We start from the raw sequence: 12,710 nt of genomic DNA on the forward strand, positions 1-12,710 counted from the left end.
ACCTCAGTGCCAATAGTTACTAGCCTTGCAGATTTCAGCTATTTCATTTGTGTTTCCTGTAATAATGGTTACTACCAATTTTACACATTCAATCCAAAAATCACACTGTCATTTACATCCCAAAGATGATGAAAATCTTCATCACCATCCTAGTCAGGCTCAAACAAAGACAGCAAATAGAGCATCGTGCATTGTATAGCACCTTTTTTTCTTTAAAGAAATTCAATATACTTAAACAGATGGGTACCCTGGTGGTCCCTAAGTCATGGAGAGGCAGGGACAGCACTCCCTGTTAATGAAGGGTGCAGGTGCAATCCAGAGCTTGTCCAAATCTTGGAGCTGGGCAGCAACAAAATCCGAGTCACAGCTGAAGAGCCGTCGCCACTCATGGCAGTGAAATAAGAGGGACCCGCCCTCCTTTCCTGACCCTCGTTACCTCTCTAGAACCAGAGCCTTCCTTCCTTCCCTGCATTACTACTATACAGAGGAAGTTACCTGTAAGAAGGTACTGGAATTTTCAGGACTTGAATGCCAGTCGCCCTCATAGATTCCATCAGGGAAGACACAGCAGAGTTTGTACGGTAAAGCGAAGGAGTGGAGAGTTCTGGGTAATCGGATGGTCTGGTTAACAAAATGGCACTGAACATATCAACACTTGAGACATCCTAAAGTTACTCCTTGTGTATCTGAAATTCCCATTTAACTGGGGGCCCTGTATTTTATCAGGCTATAGCACTTGCAAGTAAACCACGAGGAGATTCCTTGGGTGTCCCTGAGTTAAAGATGCAACAGGAATGCCCTGGCTGGCGCAGCTCAGTGGATTGAGCACGGGCCTGTGAAGCAAAGGGTCGTCAGTTCAATTCCGAGCCAGGGCGCATGCCTGGGTTGTAGGCCAGGTCCCCAGTAGGGGACGTGTGAGAGGCAACCACACATTGATCTTTCTCTCCCACTCGTTCTCCTTCCCTTCCCCTCTCTCTAAAAATAAATTAAAAAAATAATTTTTTAAAAAAAGATGCAACAGGAAGGCAAGAAATACTTTGATAGCTTCAAGTTCATTGCTGCTGGGAAATAGAGATAGAGAAGGTGGCCGAAGATGTGTTAGGGAAGCAAGAGACCCGGACCGGGGTGCCCTCGGCCTCTGGTAAACGCCCTCATCGTCACACTGGGTACACGGGTAAGGTATCACCGCGTCTTTCCTGACTCCATGTCAAACTACACAGTCATTTCAGAGATCTTGGGGAAGAAAGCTGAAGACAGAATGTCAGCTACTCTTTATCCAACAGTCACGACAACATGGGAACAGATGGGGGCACTTCTGTCCCTTATTTCTTTAGGCCAACAGAGGAAGGAGGTGAGTGCTTCACTGAGCAACATGGTGCCATTCAGAGGGGCATGTGTTTCCTCTGTACCAGAGAATCCCCCGGCGTGGGGCACCTCGTCCTGTCGTGGGGAGGACCGTTAGGAGACCAGTCCTCTGAGAAGCTCGGTTCTGCTTTGTATGCCATTGGCTGTGAGAGTCTTATTCCCGACCAGGTCACTGTCATCGTCAGGCACCAGGCGCCAGCGTGTTCCCAACCGATTGAGTGCTTTTGCTGTCCTAAGTATTTCACCTCTATTGTCTCCTAGGATCCTTTACAACTATGCTTTGAAGTAGATACTCCCCTTTTACAGGTGAGAAAACCAAGGCAGAGGGAATGGAAGTAGGAAATGACACAAGGTTACATAACTGTCACATGGCAGGCTCAGGACTGAATGCAGGTAGTGAGACTCCTAAACCTGCTCTTTAAACCACAAATGCTGTCCTACCCAGCCCTCCAACTCTGTCCCCCCACTCTCCTGGGCAGAATTCTGGGGGGCTCCTGTGGCGGCCAGAGTAATGGCCACCCCGAAGATGTCCATATCCTGGTCCCTGGAACCTCTGGATATGTTAGCGTGTGTGGCAGAAGGGACTTTGCAGGTGGGATTAAGGATCTGGAGATTCGGACCCTGTCCTGGATTCTGTGATGGGTCCTGTGCGATCACAGAGGCCCTTAGAAGAATGAGGCAGAAACATTAGCCGGGATCGAATGACGCCGTTGCTGGCTTTGACGTGAGGAGAGGCACGTGAGCCAAGGAATGTGGGCAGCCTCTGGAACCCGAAATGGGCAAAGACGAGCCTGTCCCTCAGAGCCTCCAGAAAGAACACAAGACACCCTGATTACGGCTCGGTGAAACCTCTGACCTCCAGAACTGCAAGAGAATAAATCCGTGTTGTTTTACGCCACCGAATTTGTGGCAGTTTGTTACAGCAGCGTTGGGAAACTAAATCCCCATCGCCTACCGGGAAACCTGGACTGCTTTGCTGGGCCGTCCAGGGCCCTGTGCTCCCTGTTTAACTGCCCCTCCCCCCGTGCTTGGCCCACTGAACAGCTCCAGGATCCTCTACAGGTCACGCCCTCTTATTGCCACGCCTCTGCATGTGCTGTTCCTTCCACCTGAACACCCTCTCCTCACTTGTTTGTCTGGCAAAAACCCTCATCCCTTTTACATCCCAGCTCGAACAATACCTCCTCTGTGAAGCCTTTCCTGCTTTCTCCCGAGGCACCGAGGGCTCCTTTCCCCTCCTCTGCTTCATTTCATTTGCACTCCTGTTAAAGGGGCTCCGCATTTTAAGGACCCATCTGTTTCCTCCCTGAGCTATAAGCCATTTGCAGGCACAGAACCTCTCTTTAGACCCTTGGTCTCAGCAGGCGTGGCGCCTGGCACAGCAAATAGAGGCCCCCGGAGTCGAGAGCTCTTACTCTGACCGCCAGTGTGCCTTCCACCACTGACATGGGCCCTCCAGCCCATTTTTCCATCCATAACAAGCACTGGGGGAGCCTTTCCCTCCCTCCCCTTCCTCTCCCCTCCCTTCCCTTCCTTAGTGAGAGATGACACGGAAGACATGGAAGTGTCTCAAGTCCAAGAAAGAAAAGGGCACTAATCAAAGTTCTATGATATTCCAGTTGTGCCCATAGTGTGTGATGCTTCCTCTCCAAGTCTCAGTTTTTCAACTGGGAATATACGTCACGTGCTTCACAAAGGCGGGAGCCATGTCCCCTCCTCACGCCCCATGGTTTCCCTGCGTCTACACTGCTCTTCGGGGTGAATTCTTTGGTGGTGTTGATGATGAAGAGCTTGGGGGAGGTCTTTCCACATTCTCCAGAAACATGTTTTTTCTCTAACGTGCACACTGATGTCGGGATCGTCTCGACGGAAGGGTCCCGCACAGTCACTGCCCTCCCGTAATCGAATTCCAAGGCGCTGAGTCAGGTGCCTTCCTCGCTCCCTGCTCGCCCCGAGGGCTCTCCCACAGACACCTGAGATGCAGGGTTCGTTCCCGTAGGAATTATCTGATGTTGTACAAGAAGGTTACTCCACCCAAATAAAGGCTTGTTCACATTTATTACACTTATGAATGTTTTTTTGTCCTGTGTGATTTCTCTGATGTTTAATGAGAAGTGAAAGGCCAATAAAGGTCTCTATAAAGGCCTATTATGTACTCAGCCCTGTGTTCAGTGTGCAGAGGGATCCCAAATACAGGGAATGGCCTCTGCCTTCTGGAAGTTTGCAACCTGGTTTAGGAGACTAGATGCATACGCAAGAAGCCACTGGGGAACATGAGACACTGTGTAGCCCCACCAAGCCACAGAGTTTAATGGAATTAAGAGAGAGGAGGGTTCAACCAGAGATTCACCAGATGGGAAGGGGCTCATGAAAGATGTTAGACTTTAGCTCAACTAGAAAAGATGGTAGAATTGAGCTTGGAAGAGAGAAGAGAAAGGTGTTTAGGAGGTGGCTTTATAGCAGGGACAAACACATCGCTCTGTAGGGACTCACTGTTTTAGGTTCTGGAGGTGGGGGCAGGGGGAGGGAGGAAGGAAGGAAGGAGGTCAGAGGGAGGAAGAGGGGGAAAAAGAGAAACCCTTTCTGTCTGATGTAGTGATCTCCCTCTTAACAGACGAAACTCCCACAAACTTAGGGCAGCAGCCTTTAGAATTTTATTCTCTAACGCCATTCTCATTTCAGAGCTCAAGCCACTTTCACTTTCACCAGGCACAGCTAGAAAGGGACACTTGAACCCCCCCAAGACCCCCAACCCCGAGGACTCTTGGGCGCCATTTTAGTTCCACAACCTCGAATCCCCCCTCCACGCCCCACCCTCTGCCGCCAGGGAGGCTGCATTCCAGCACGTTGGTGCTCTCCTTTCCTCTCCTGGGTCACATTCTCTCAAAAAATTCCATATGGGATGTTGACATTTAGAGAGAATGAGGGTACTGGATCCCAAGACCTTTTCTTATTTCAGTTTTATAGAAGTCTTTTGGGAGCATTCGGAGTAGGTTATAATCGATCGCTTTTCTGCAGAGGGTGGTGGACAAGCCAGAGGGTGAAATTTGCAGCGTCTCATCTTAGAACGTTGGAAGGCTTTCCACCGATTCTAGAGGCTGTGCACTGACTCAACATCCCACAGGGGCGTGAGGTGTTAGAGCCTTCGTTCATGGACAGGTTTCGAAAGGAGACACTGATGGATGAGGCACCTGCCGTGGGCAGTGCCACGGGAGTACAGAGAAGTGGATGTCTTGTCCAACATGGTGGCTGCCTCTGGCGAGGTCGCAAGACCTGTTATTTCCAACCCAGTGAAACAGTGAAGTGCCCTTCCTCAGTATTGCTGCCCAAAGGGTTTGTTTGTCTGTGGAATTCTTAGGCTCTTGAGTCTGTGCCTGCTTCCTGTGTCACTTCCCTAGGAGACTGGATTTGAGAAGGGAGGGGCCCCCTCCAGGCAGAACAGATGGGGGGCTGGTGCCTTTCGGGTGGACATCCTGTTGGAACGTTCTCCGTTCCTCCCTGGCAAGGCACGCTTTGCTCTGTGACGAGTGCAGACAGGAAGTGAAAGAGATCCACGTGGCTTTAGTGGAAGTGCCCAGACTCTCAGACACCCTGGATGGTCGTCCAGCCTGACCACGCCCCTCATTCTAGTTTTATGATTAGTATCTGCCCTGCCAGCCAGTTCACAGGCTCCCCCAGGGTGGGTGTAGGGACGGGGAGGGGGGGCATGGGGGGCGTGTCTGTTCTAGTCACCATGACAGCGAGCTCTGTACCTGCCATGGCACCTGGTACAAGCAGCTATTCATTAAACGTTTGTCAAATAAATCAACTATAAATGTAGAAGTGATCCCCTTAAAAGAGCTCTTTACTCTCGTTCAGATGCAGAATTACGTTATAAACGTTGGGGGAGGGGAAGGTACATCTTTGGGTAGTAATAATAAGAGCTAGAAATGCAGTGGAAAGGCCCTGGAATTAGCCCAAAAATTCAAGCACTATCTGATAAGCAACAGAGCCACCGGTTCTTCGGGTCACCAATAAGAGGAGGCAGCCCTGGCTGGTGTGGCTCAGTGGACTGAGCACTGGCCTGCAAACCAAAGGGTCACTGGTTCAATTCCCAGTCAGGGCACATGCCTGTGCTGCAGGCCAAGTCTCCAGTTGGGGGCATGCGAGAGGCAACGCACATTGATGTTTCTCTCCCTCTCTTTCTCCCTCCCTTCTCCTCTGTCTAAAAATAAATATATAATTTTTTATTTTATTTTATTTTTTTAAAGAGAAGGCACACGAGCAGAGGCCTTACAGGCTGTCCTGGATTCAGGAGATGGCAGGGTCGCTGAAGAACAGTGTGTCCTGGAGCAGCCGATCACAGAAGTAAGCTCGAGAGATGACAGCGGGGGCTGAAGGCTGCGTATTTCAGCCGGGTGGGCTTCGAGACAGCAGCAAGAATTCTAGTGCGTGTTGCTTCTGTGTGAATGCAGAGAGCCTGCGATGGGAACAGAACAGGGGACAGTGCATGTGCACAGAGAAAGAGGTGCCTCAGGCTGCTGGAGGTGCGTTGCGTGGAGCAAAGGTGAAGCAGAAGGGAAAGTCTGTTTTTCTCCTGAGAGCAGAGGCCAGGTCTTAGGCGTCTATACCCACAGCTCCAAGCAGAGTGCCTTGCACATAGTAGCTGCTTAATAAACGCTTGATAAATGGATGCTTGGTGGGCTCTGGGAGCTACTGGGGATGTGAGAGCTTACGGAGGCCCCTGAAGTTCTGTTTACTGCCTTGTCTGCTCCAACTTCCTCAGCCTACTGTTCTGTGTCCTCCCACCTCTGCTTCCTGCCAAAGACGTTTCCAAAGATTGTTACTGTCTAGGTGGACAGCCAGAGCGGGGACGGTGACTCCAAGCCAACGCCCTTCTTTCTCCTTGGGGTTCCCACTGCCAGACAGGACCCATGCGTTTTGTGGGGTTCCACTGAGCCCCCGACCTAGTCGTCAAGTTGTCGTTCACCTTTCCTTCTGGTCTTTCTCTCTTTGATCTCCTCTCGGCAGGCAGAGACATGTCACTGCTGGAAGCCTGGTGTTAGCAATTGTGCGCTCGCTCTCTCTCTCACACACACACACCTTTCTCTGTCTCTGAGCCATTGTCTGGCCCTCTGTCCCAGGGCCTGGCCCATCTTTACAAGGCCCAGGCTCCTTCTCTCCTGGGATGCTGAGTGCAGCCTCTGAGGCGAGAAAGCAGGTAGTCTGCATGCCTGCAACTCCGGCCTCCCTCAGGGGCTTGTGGGAGATCCGCCCAGAAGGCAGGACCCTACAGAGAGACAAGAACCCAGGAGCCTGACCTCATGGTGCCCACAGTGGCTGGCAAGGAGGGGACCGGCTGTGCTGCCTTGGCCCGATTCTAGAAGAATTCTCTCTTCTAGAATCCACACCTTCCCTGGCTCTCCTCCAGGCCTACAAGATCTGCCCCAGTTGGGGGAGGATAAGCATGGCCTTGCGAATAGGGTGTGGCGGGGGAGGGAGAGGGTTCTCTCTCACAGGCTCTTGCTCAGTTTCCCCCTTGAGAAATTCTACCCATGCTTCCAGGGTTAGGAAGTTGCTCAGCACTGGAAAGTTCCCTGAGCTAACTGGGGGAGAAACCCAGTCATGTGGTGTTCCCTCGCAGCCAGGAGCCGCCCGCCCCGCCCTTCCCCACCCCAGGAGGCCTTGCTGGTTGGGAAGCTGGGCCAGCAAGGCAGGGTCCTGCAGGATGAAAGCTCAGCGAAGCCAGAGCGGGAGTAATGATGATAGTCATCAGCCTCGGCGTCTTAACCGTCCAGGAATGCAAGGCCCCACGCCCTGCGCGCCTCACACCCCGGGACACGGCGAAGGCTCCTCTCCCTTCGTTTTTATTGCTGCGATCCCACACTCTGCCATTCCCAGCCCAACCCATTTGGGCTCCCAAGAACTGCAGTCCATCACCACCCAAATTCCATGGGAAGATTCAGCTCAATAAGGCCCAAGTCAGCAGCGGGATAGGACACCAGGCAACCTACCGACTCGGGCTGCAGGCTTTCCCAGGGAAGCAGGCTGCCCGCCCCAGGCCTGGAGAGTGTTCCCATAGACCCGCCACGTCTGTGTGGCCAGCATGAGGCCCAGGAGCTTTGCCTGTGCCAGTACAAAGCCGAATCCAGGTCCTGGCTGGGCCACAAACTAGCCCATCATAGCACCTGAGCGAGTTTTGTTTCCAACCACTGTGGTTCCCTGCCTCACCTGCCCCCACACTTTCCAAGGCTGCCCATCACTCACTGAAGATTCACTCCGGACCTCAGAGTCCAGCCCGTGGCTGTTGAAAGTCTGTTTCTAATCTAGCTTTCCAGCCCCTCTCTTCTCCTTCACCTTCTAGATGGCATCCGGAAGTGCCTTCTTCCTGGTGGCCATGCTTTTCCACCCCAGGCTTCAGTCCTTCTCCTGGGACACCATTCCCTCCATCTCCACCTGACCACACTCTCCCACCCTTCAAGGCCCGGGCCAGAGGTCCTCACCTCCTGACCCTTGTCCCACCTTGGAACGTCGGTTTCTTGTCCGGACCTCTCAAGCCCCTGTGCCCACCTCGCAAGGTGGTTATGTGCTTATCTTAACCGGCCCACGCATCTCGCGTGTGCTGTGAGTCCTGTTCGTCTTTGCGGGCCCATGGTGCCTAGGACGGCACCTTGCACACAGGGCACGTGCTCAGTAAATAAATGTGTGACCTGAACCATAGCAAATAATCCTCTCCATCCTAGTTACTTTTCCACACAAATGTGCTTTGAAAAAGTAAAGTTAATTATTTCAATGTCAAATGTGATGTGTCCGTGTTCTCCCCAGCTTCCTCTGTAGTAGGTGCAAGGACCAAAGTTTCTGAGGAAGGCGTCAGCCCCGAGGCACTGTTTCCTGGGCTGACACATGGAATACTCTCCTCAACCCCTCATGGATCCCATCTGATGTTGGGCTCTGTCCTCCTCAGAGAATGGCAGTCCCGCCTCTTGGGGGCTTCAGTGTGTGTAAGCCCCAGCAGCCCCCCATGGGACTCATCCCCTGGAAGGCCCCTGGATTCCTGTGGGAGACGAGATGAATGGCTGGATGCATGTAGACACCTCTCCCTTGGTTCCTTATGGGAACCCCTTAGGGCAGCTCGCCACTGCTGCCTAATAGTGTTTTTAATAATAGTAACAATAACTTCAGCAACGCCGTGTATTTACTTAATACCTTTCTCTAGGGAGCCCGACTAGTCCCTTCCTCCTTTCCAGAAGGAAGCGAAGAACCAAGGCGATGAAGCAGAAGTGAGCCATGAAGGCCACACTCTAGAATAAAAGCATCCTTTGTTCTAAGAGGTAAATGCAGTGCGTGGTATTTCAGATGCGTAGACATGATAAAGTGAAAACCAGCTTCTTCTCTGGGACCCAAAACCTGTGACTGAAGAATTTTTGCCCAAATCAAATCCCATGTGAGAAGAAAACTCTCACGCCAAACAGTTGCATCTCATCAGTCACAACACTTGAGCACGCACCCTTGAAATATGCCTAATTATTCACATATTGCATGCATGGCCTACTGCTATTTGTATCTCAAGCACGACGTCCACTCCAGGTGAGGTTTAGGAATAATAGCAGTGCAAGTTCCCATTTCAGGTAGTCACCTTGATCGTTACAAATGACAGAAAACGTGTGTGGCCCTCTTCATGTGAGATCTGATCAGATGGTCACCGTTTTAACCTCAAGACAGGCCGACATAGAGCCCGTGTGAGAAGGCCCAGCTTTGCCATTTTCGAGTGTGCTCAGGCTGCTGAATCTGGGCGGGCTTCCCCTGCAGTTTTCTGTGCAGGACTCTTCTTAACTGCCTTGTCCCTTTCGTAAAGGTGAATTCAGGTCAAGTTAGATAACATAGGCCATAGCGTCCTCTCACCAGGCAACACGCCCTGTGCTGCTTTGCAATTTCCTAGCCATAAACGGAAGAGTGGGGGGGCCCTGTCAGCCCCTCTGCTCCTCTTCAGTGCTTCCCCCAGGGGACGCCCTTTGTCACATGCGTCCCACGACGCAGTGTCCATCTACAGGTTAAAGTAATAGAAAGCGCCCTGGCTGGAGTGGTTCAGTGGATTGAGCACCGGCCTGTGAACCAAGAGGTCGCTGGTTCGATTCCCAGTCAGGACACATGCCTGGGTTGCAGGCCAGGTCCCTAGTGGAGGGCGTGCAAGAGGCAACCACACATTGATGTTTCTCTCCCTCTCTTTGTCCCTCCCTTTCTCCCTCCCTTCCCATCTAAAAAAAAAAGTCTAAAAAAATAATAATAGAAAGCTTTCTGCACTCCCCTGCTATGCCCCCTCATGTCCGTCACTGCGCCTTTCTCCACCTCCTGGCTGTCTCATCCACCTGCAGCTCACCTCTAAAACCTGCTTTGGAGAGCCCGCTTCTCTCCCTGCATTCCCTGTTTCCATTAGACACCAGGGGATGCTCACTTACCCAAACCGGACAGCACAGACTCAGTCTCGCACCCTCGTCCCTGTCATTTTTCCCACTTAGTCCACTTTCTAAGGCTCCTCCTCTTGTCTCCGGCCCTGACCATCGCCGGGCCATGGAACCAGATGGGCGCCCTGCCAGCAATCTCTCCCACCCTCATTTCCCCTCCACATTTTGCCAGATAAATCTTTCACGTACACGTGTCTGATTTGGGTCTCCCCTTGGCCAGTCTCTCCATTGGCCTCCCACCTACAGGATAAAGTCAGAACCCTGGACTGAGTGTTGCAAGGCTGGGCCCTGCTGACCTTTCCAAATTGGCCACGCCCAGCCAGCCACCCAGGGGATGCTGCCTTGAGCACCACGCTCCCTCTTACTTGGATAGCTTTCCATGATTTCTCTTCTCGGCCTGCTGAATTATACGGCTTAACTCTAAGACCAGTTTGCCTGGCACCTTCCAAACACTGAAGGCAGAGAAAGTTACTCCATCTGTCTGCACCCTGGCACTTGGTATGAAAACCTCTCACATTAGGCTGAAATGTGATCGTTTAGTTGTCGGCATCCTCCATAAGATATTGATTCCTGAACGCGTGAGCCCACATTTTATTTCTCTCTATACCCTCCTTCCTCTGCACCCACCTAATCTGGCTTGGTGGCAGGCTCTCTGTGAAGGGCCGTTCCACTGACATGAGGTATCAGGAACTTCCTCCCACTCATCACCTGCTCTGTCCCCTGCTCCACCCCCAGTAGCTAACGCTTAAAGAGAAGTGGCTAGGAAACAGCCACTGGATCTATTAGCTCACTTCATCCTCACCGCACAGCAGGAGGTCAGCACCACCGGCATCTCCATTTTACAGACGAGGAAACTGAAGCACAGAGAAGTTCTGCGATAGTCCAGGGTCACGCAACTAGTAAGTGACAGAGTCAGGAGTCACACTCAGCATCCTGGATCCAGAGCCCCGATTGCAACCTCTGTGGCGGGGAGTCGGTGCTATGACGCTACATTCGGCCTTCCCTCTCTTCCCCCTTTCCATCACAAGCCTGGCTGCTGTCCCCAAGACCAGCTGAACACCCTTGTCCCCTGCCCAGGCCTGAGGGTCTGCTGGCTCAGGAGGCTCTGTCCCCCCAGAAAGAATGACAGGCATGGCAGGCTCCCCTCTGGTCACTCAGGCTCCACGGTCCTTGGGGAGGCCCTCTGACTGCCCACTGCATTCCTGGGCCAAAGTTCACTGAGGGGACCAGAATTCTGGTCTCTGTGGGCCCAAGTCATTTTTTCTCTGGGAGGGCCTGCCTGAACCCCGTCCGTGACCCCATGCCCTGCCCCCCAGCCCCTCAGGCACCTGGAGGACGCTCCCTACCTGTTCTACCTGATCAGCTCCCAGCCATTAATAGCATCTCATCCTCCTTCTGTGGGGCTTTTTGTCTATTCTGTCTTGCCTCCCCACACTTCCTTCCTGTTCTTTCTCTTTACAACTAAACTGGGTATTTTTAACCTGAGGTTTCCACTCACCTCTCACTGTCCAGTGGGTACTGGGTGGGGCTGCTTGTGTGCTGGGAGGGCCGGGAGGGCCGGGAGCGTCGGGCCGGCCGTGGAGGCTGCAATTTGTGTCTCTCACTGCCGGGCCCAGCCTTGCCCTCACCCTTACCCGTCTCTGCTAAGCTGTCCCTTCTCTGCTTCTGGAGTAAATACCCTACAGTAGCTGTGGGCTGGAGCTTTGCAAACTGCACAGGGCCCCCACTGGGCAATGCTGTGAAGACTGGACCTCGGCGAAGATCAAGGAGCACTGGAACCTCATCCCTGAATGGCCACCAGGGCCAGCTCTCGGTCCACGTGCAGCCCACATCATGGATGCCCTTTGGAGCATTGGGGGACCTACAGAGCTGCTGTTCACGGGTCTGCACTGTCTTCTCTGGGCGTTGGAAATGCAGCTCAGAGAGCTCAGCACCCCCTCCCCGCCCTCCTAACCTTCCCCAAGGTCTCTGCCACTGGGAAGCCCTTTCTGCTCACGAGCTGCCTCCTCAGCCCCCAGCCCGGCCAGGCGCTCTCTCCTCTGTCCCCACCTGTTGACATTTAACCTCCACGGGGCTCACGCTCCTCTGACCCAGGGGCTTCACAGAGAAACTTTTGTTTGAAGCCCAAACAATAGCAAAGGAGAGATAACTGGACTTTTAGGGTTTAGGACTTAGGATGATTTGTTTTTAAGTTCCGTTTCTTTGCCCAGCCTCCTTTGAAAAGAGAAGAGTGGCAACTAAACAAGCTGATATAAAGAGTTTTGTTGTTTTTTTTCAAGCAACTGACAGTGACTCACTTCAGGCTGCTGGGTTCCCTGCTCCTATTCTCCAAATTAATTGATAGTCCTAATGAGTGCCCCAGGCACCAGGTCTCCTGCTGCACGCTCTGAGTCACCAAAAAAGGTTACATATACTCAGCATTGTTTTTCAGTTGACTGTGTTTTTTAAAAACCTACTTCCTCACAAACGGTCACCCCTGCATGCTGTGTATAGTAACTACCTGATTACTGACTGGAAAGCAAGGACCTGATTTCCCGTGGGGCCCAGGGCACCTCCAGGACCTGTTGACAAGACGGAATAGGTGCAGCTCTCATCTCCAGCCTCCGCCCCAGACACACCTCTGCTTCACACCCATAACTGTCCCCACCACTCCCTCCTTGTTCAGCTGCCCTGTCCCCCCCCCCACCATGAGCTGTGACTGCAACCCTGTTCCTCCTTGTCTCCTGGCGCTCCTTTGGGAGTTGGTCGGTCATTCAGCCTACAAATACTTCTTGGCTGGCTGGGGGTGACCAATTTGGAAAGGTCAGCAAGGCCTGGCCTTGTAACACCCGGTCAAGAGTTCTGACTTTTTCCTGTAGGCATGAGGCCAGTGGAGAGATGGGGCAGGGGGACACCCCAATAAGA

The 12,710-nt window shown here is 52.6% G+C and overlaps 1 protein-coding gene across 1 annotated transcript in view; it reads right to left on the reverse strand.

The window, feature by feature from the left end:
- ZNF652 (zinc finger protein 652) overlaps window positions 1-11,173 on the reverse strand; it is a 72,823-nt gene extending 61,650 nt beyond the window's left edge. Inside the window, exon 1 of the mRNA XM_037149870.2 lies at window positions 11,153-11,173. The gene's annotated coding sequence lies outside the window, so the exon portion shown is untranslated. The remainder of the gene's footprint in view (window positions 1-11,152) is intronic.
- Window positions 11,174-12,710: the final 1,537 nt, after the last annotated feature.

Source organism: Artibeus jamaicensis, unplaced genomic scaffold (assembly GCF_021234435.1).
Source record: "Artibeus jamaicensis isolate MK-2021 breed Jamaican fruit bat unplaced genomic scaffold, CSHL_Jam_final contig_1998, whole genome shotgun sequence".
Taxonomy (NCBI): Eukaryota; Metazoa; Chordata; class Mammalia; order Chiroptera; family Phyllostomidae; genus Artibeus; species Artibeus jamaicensis.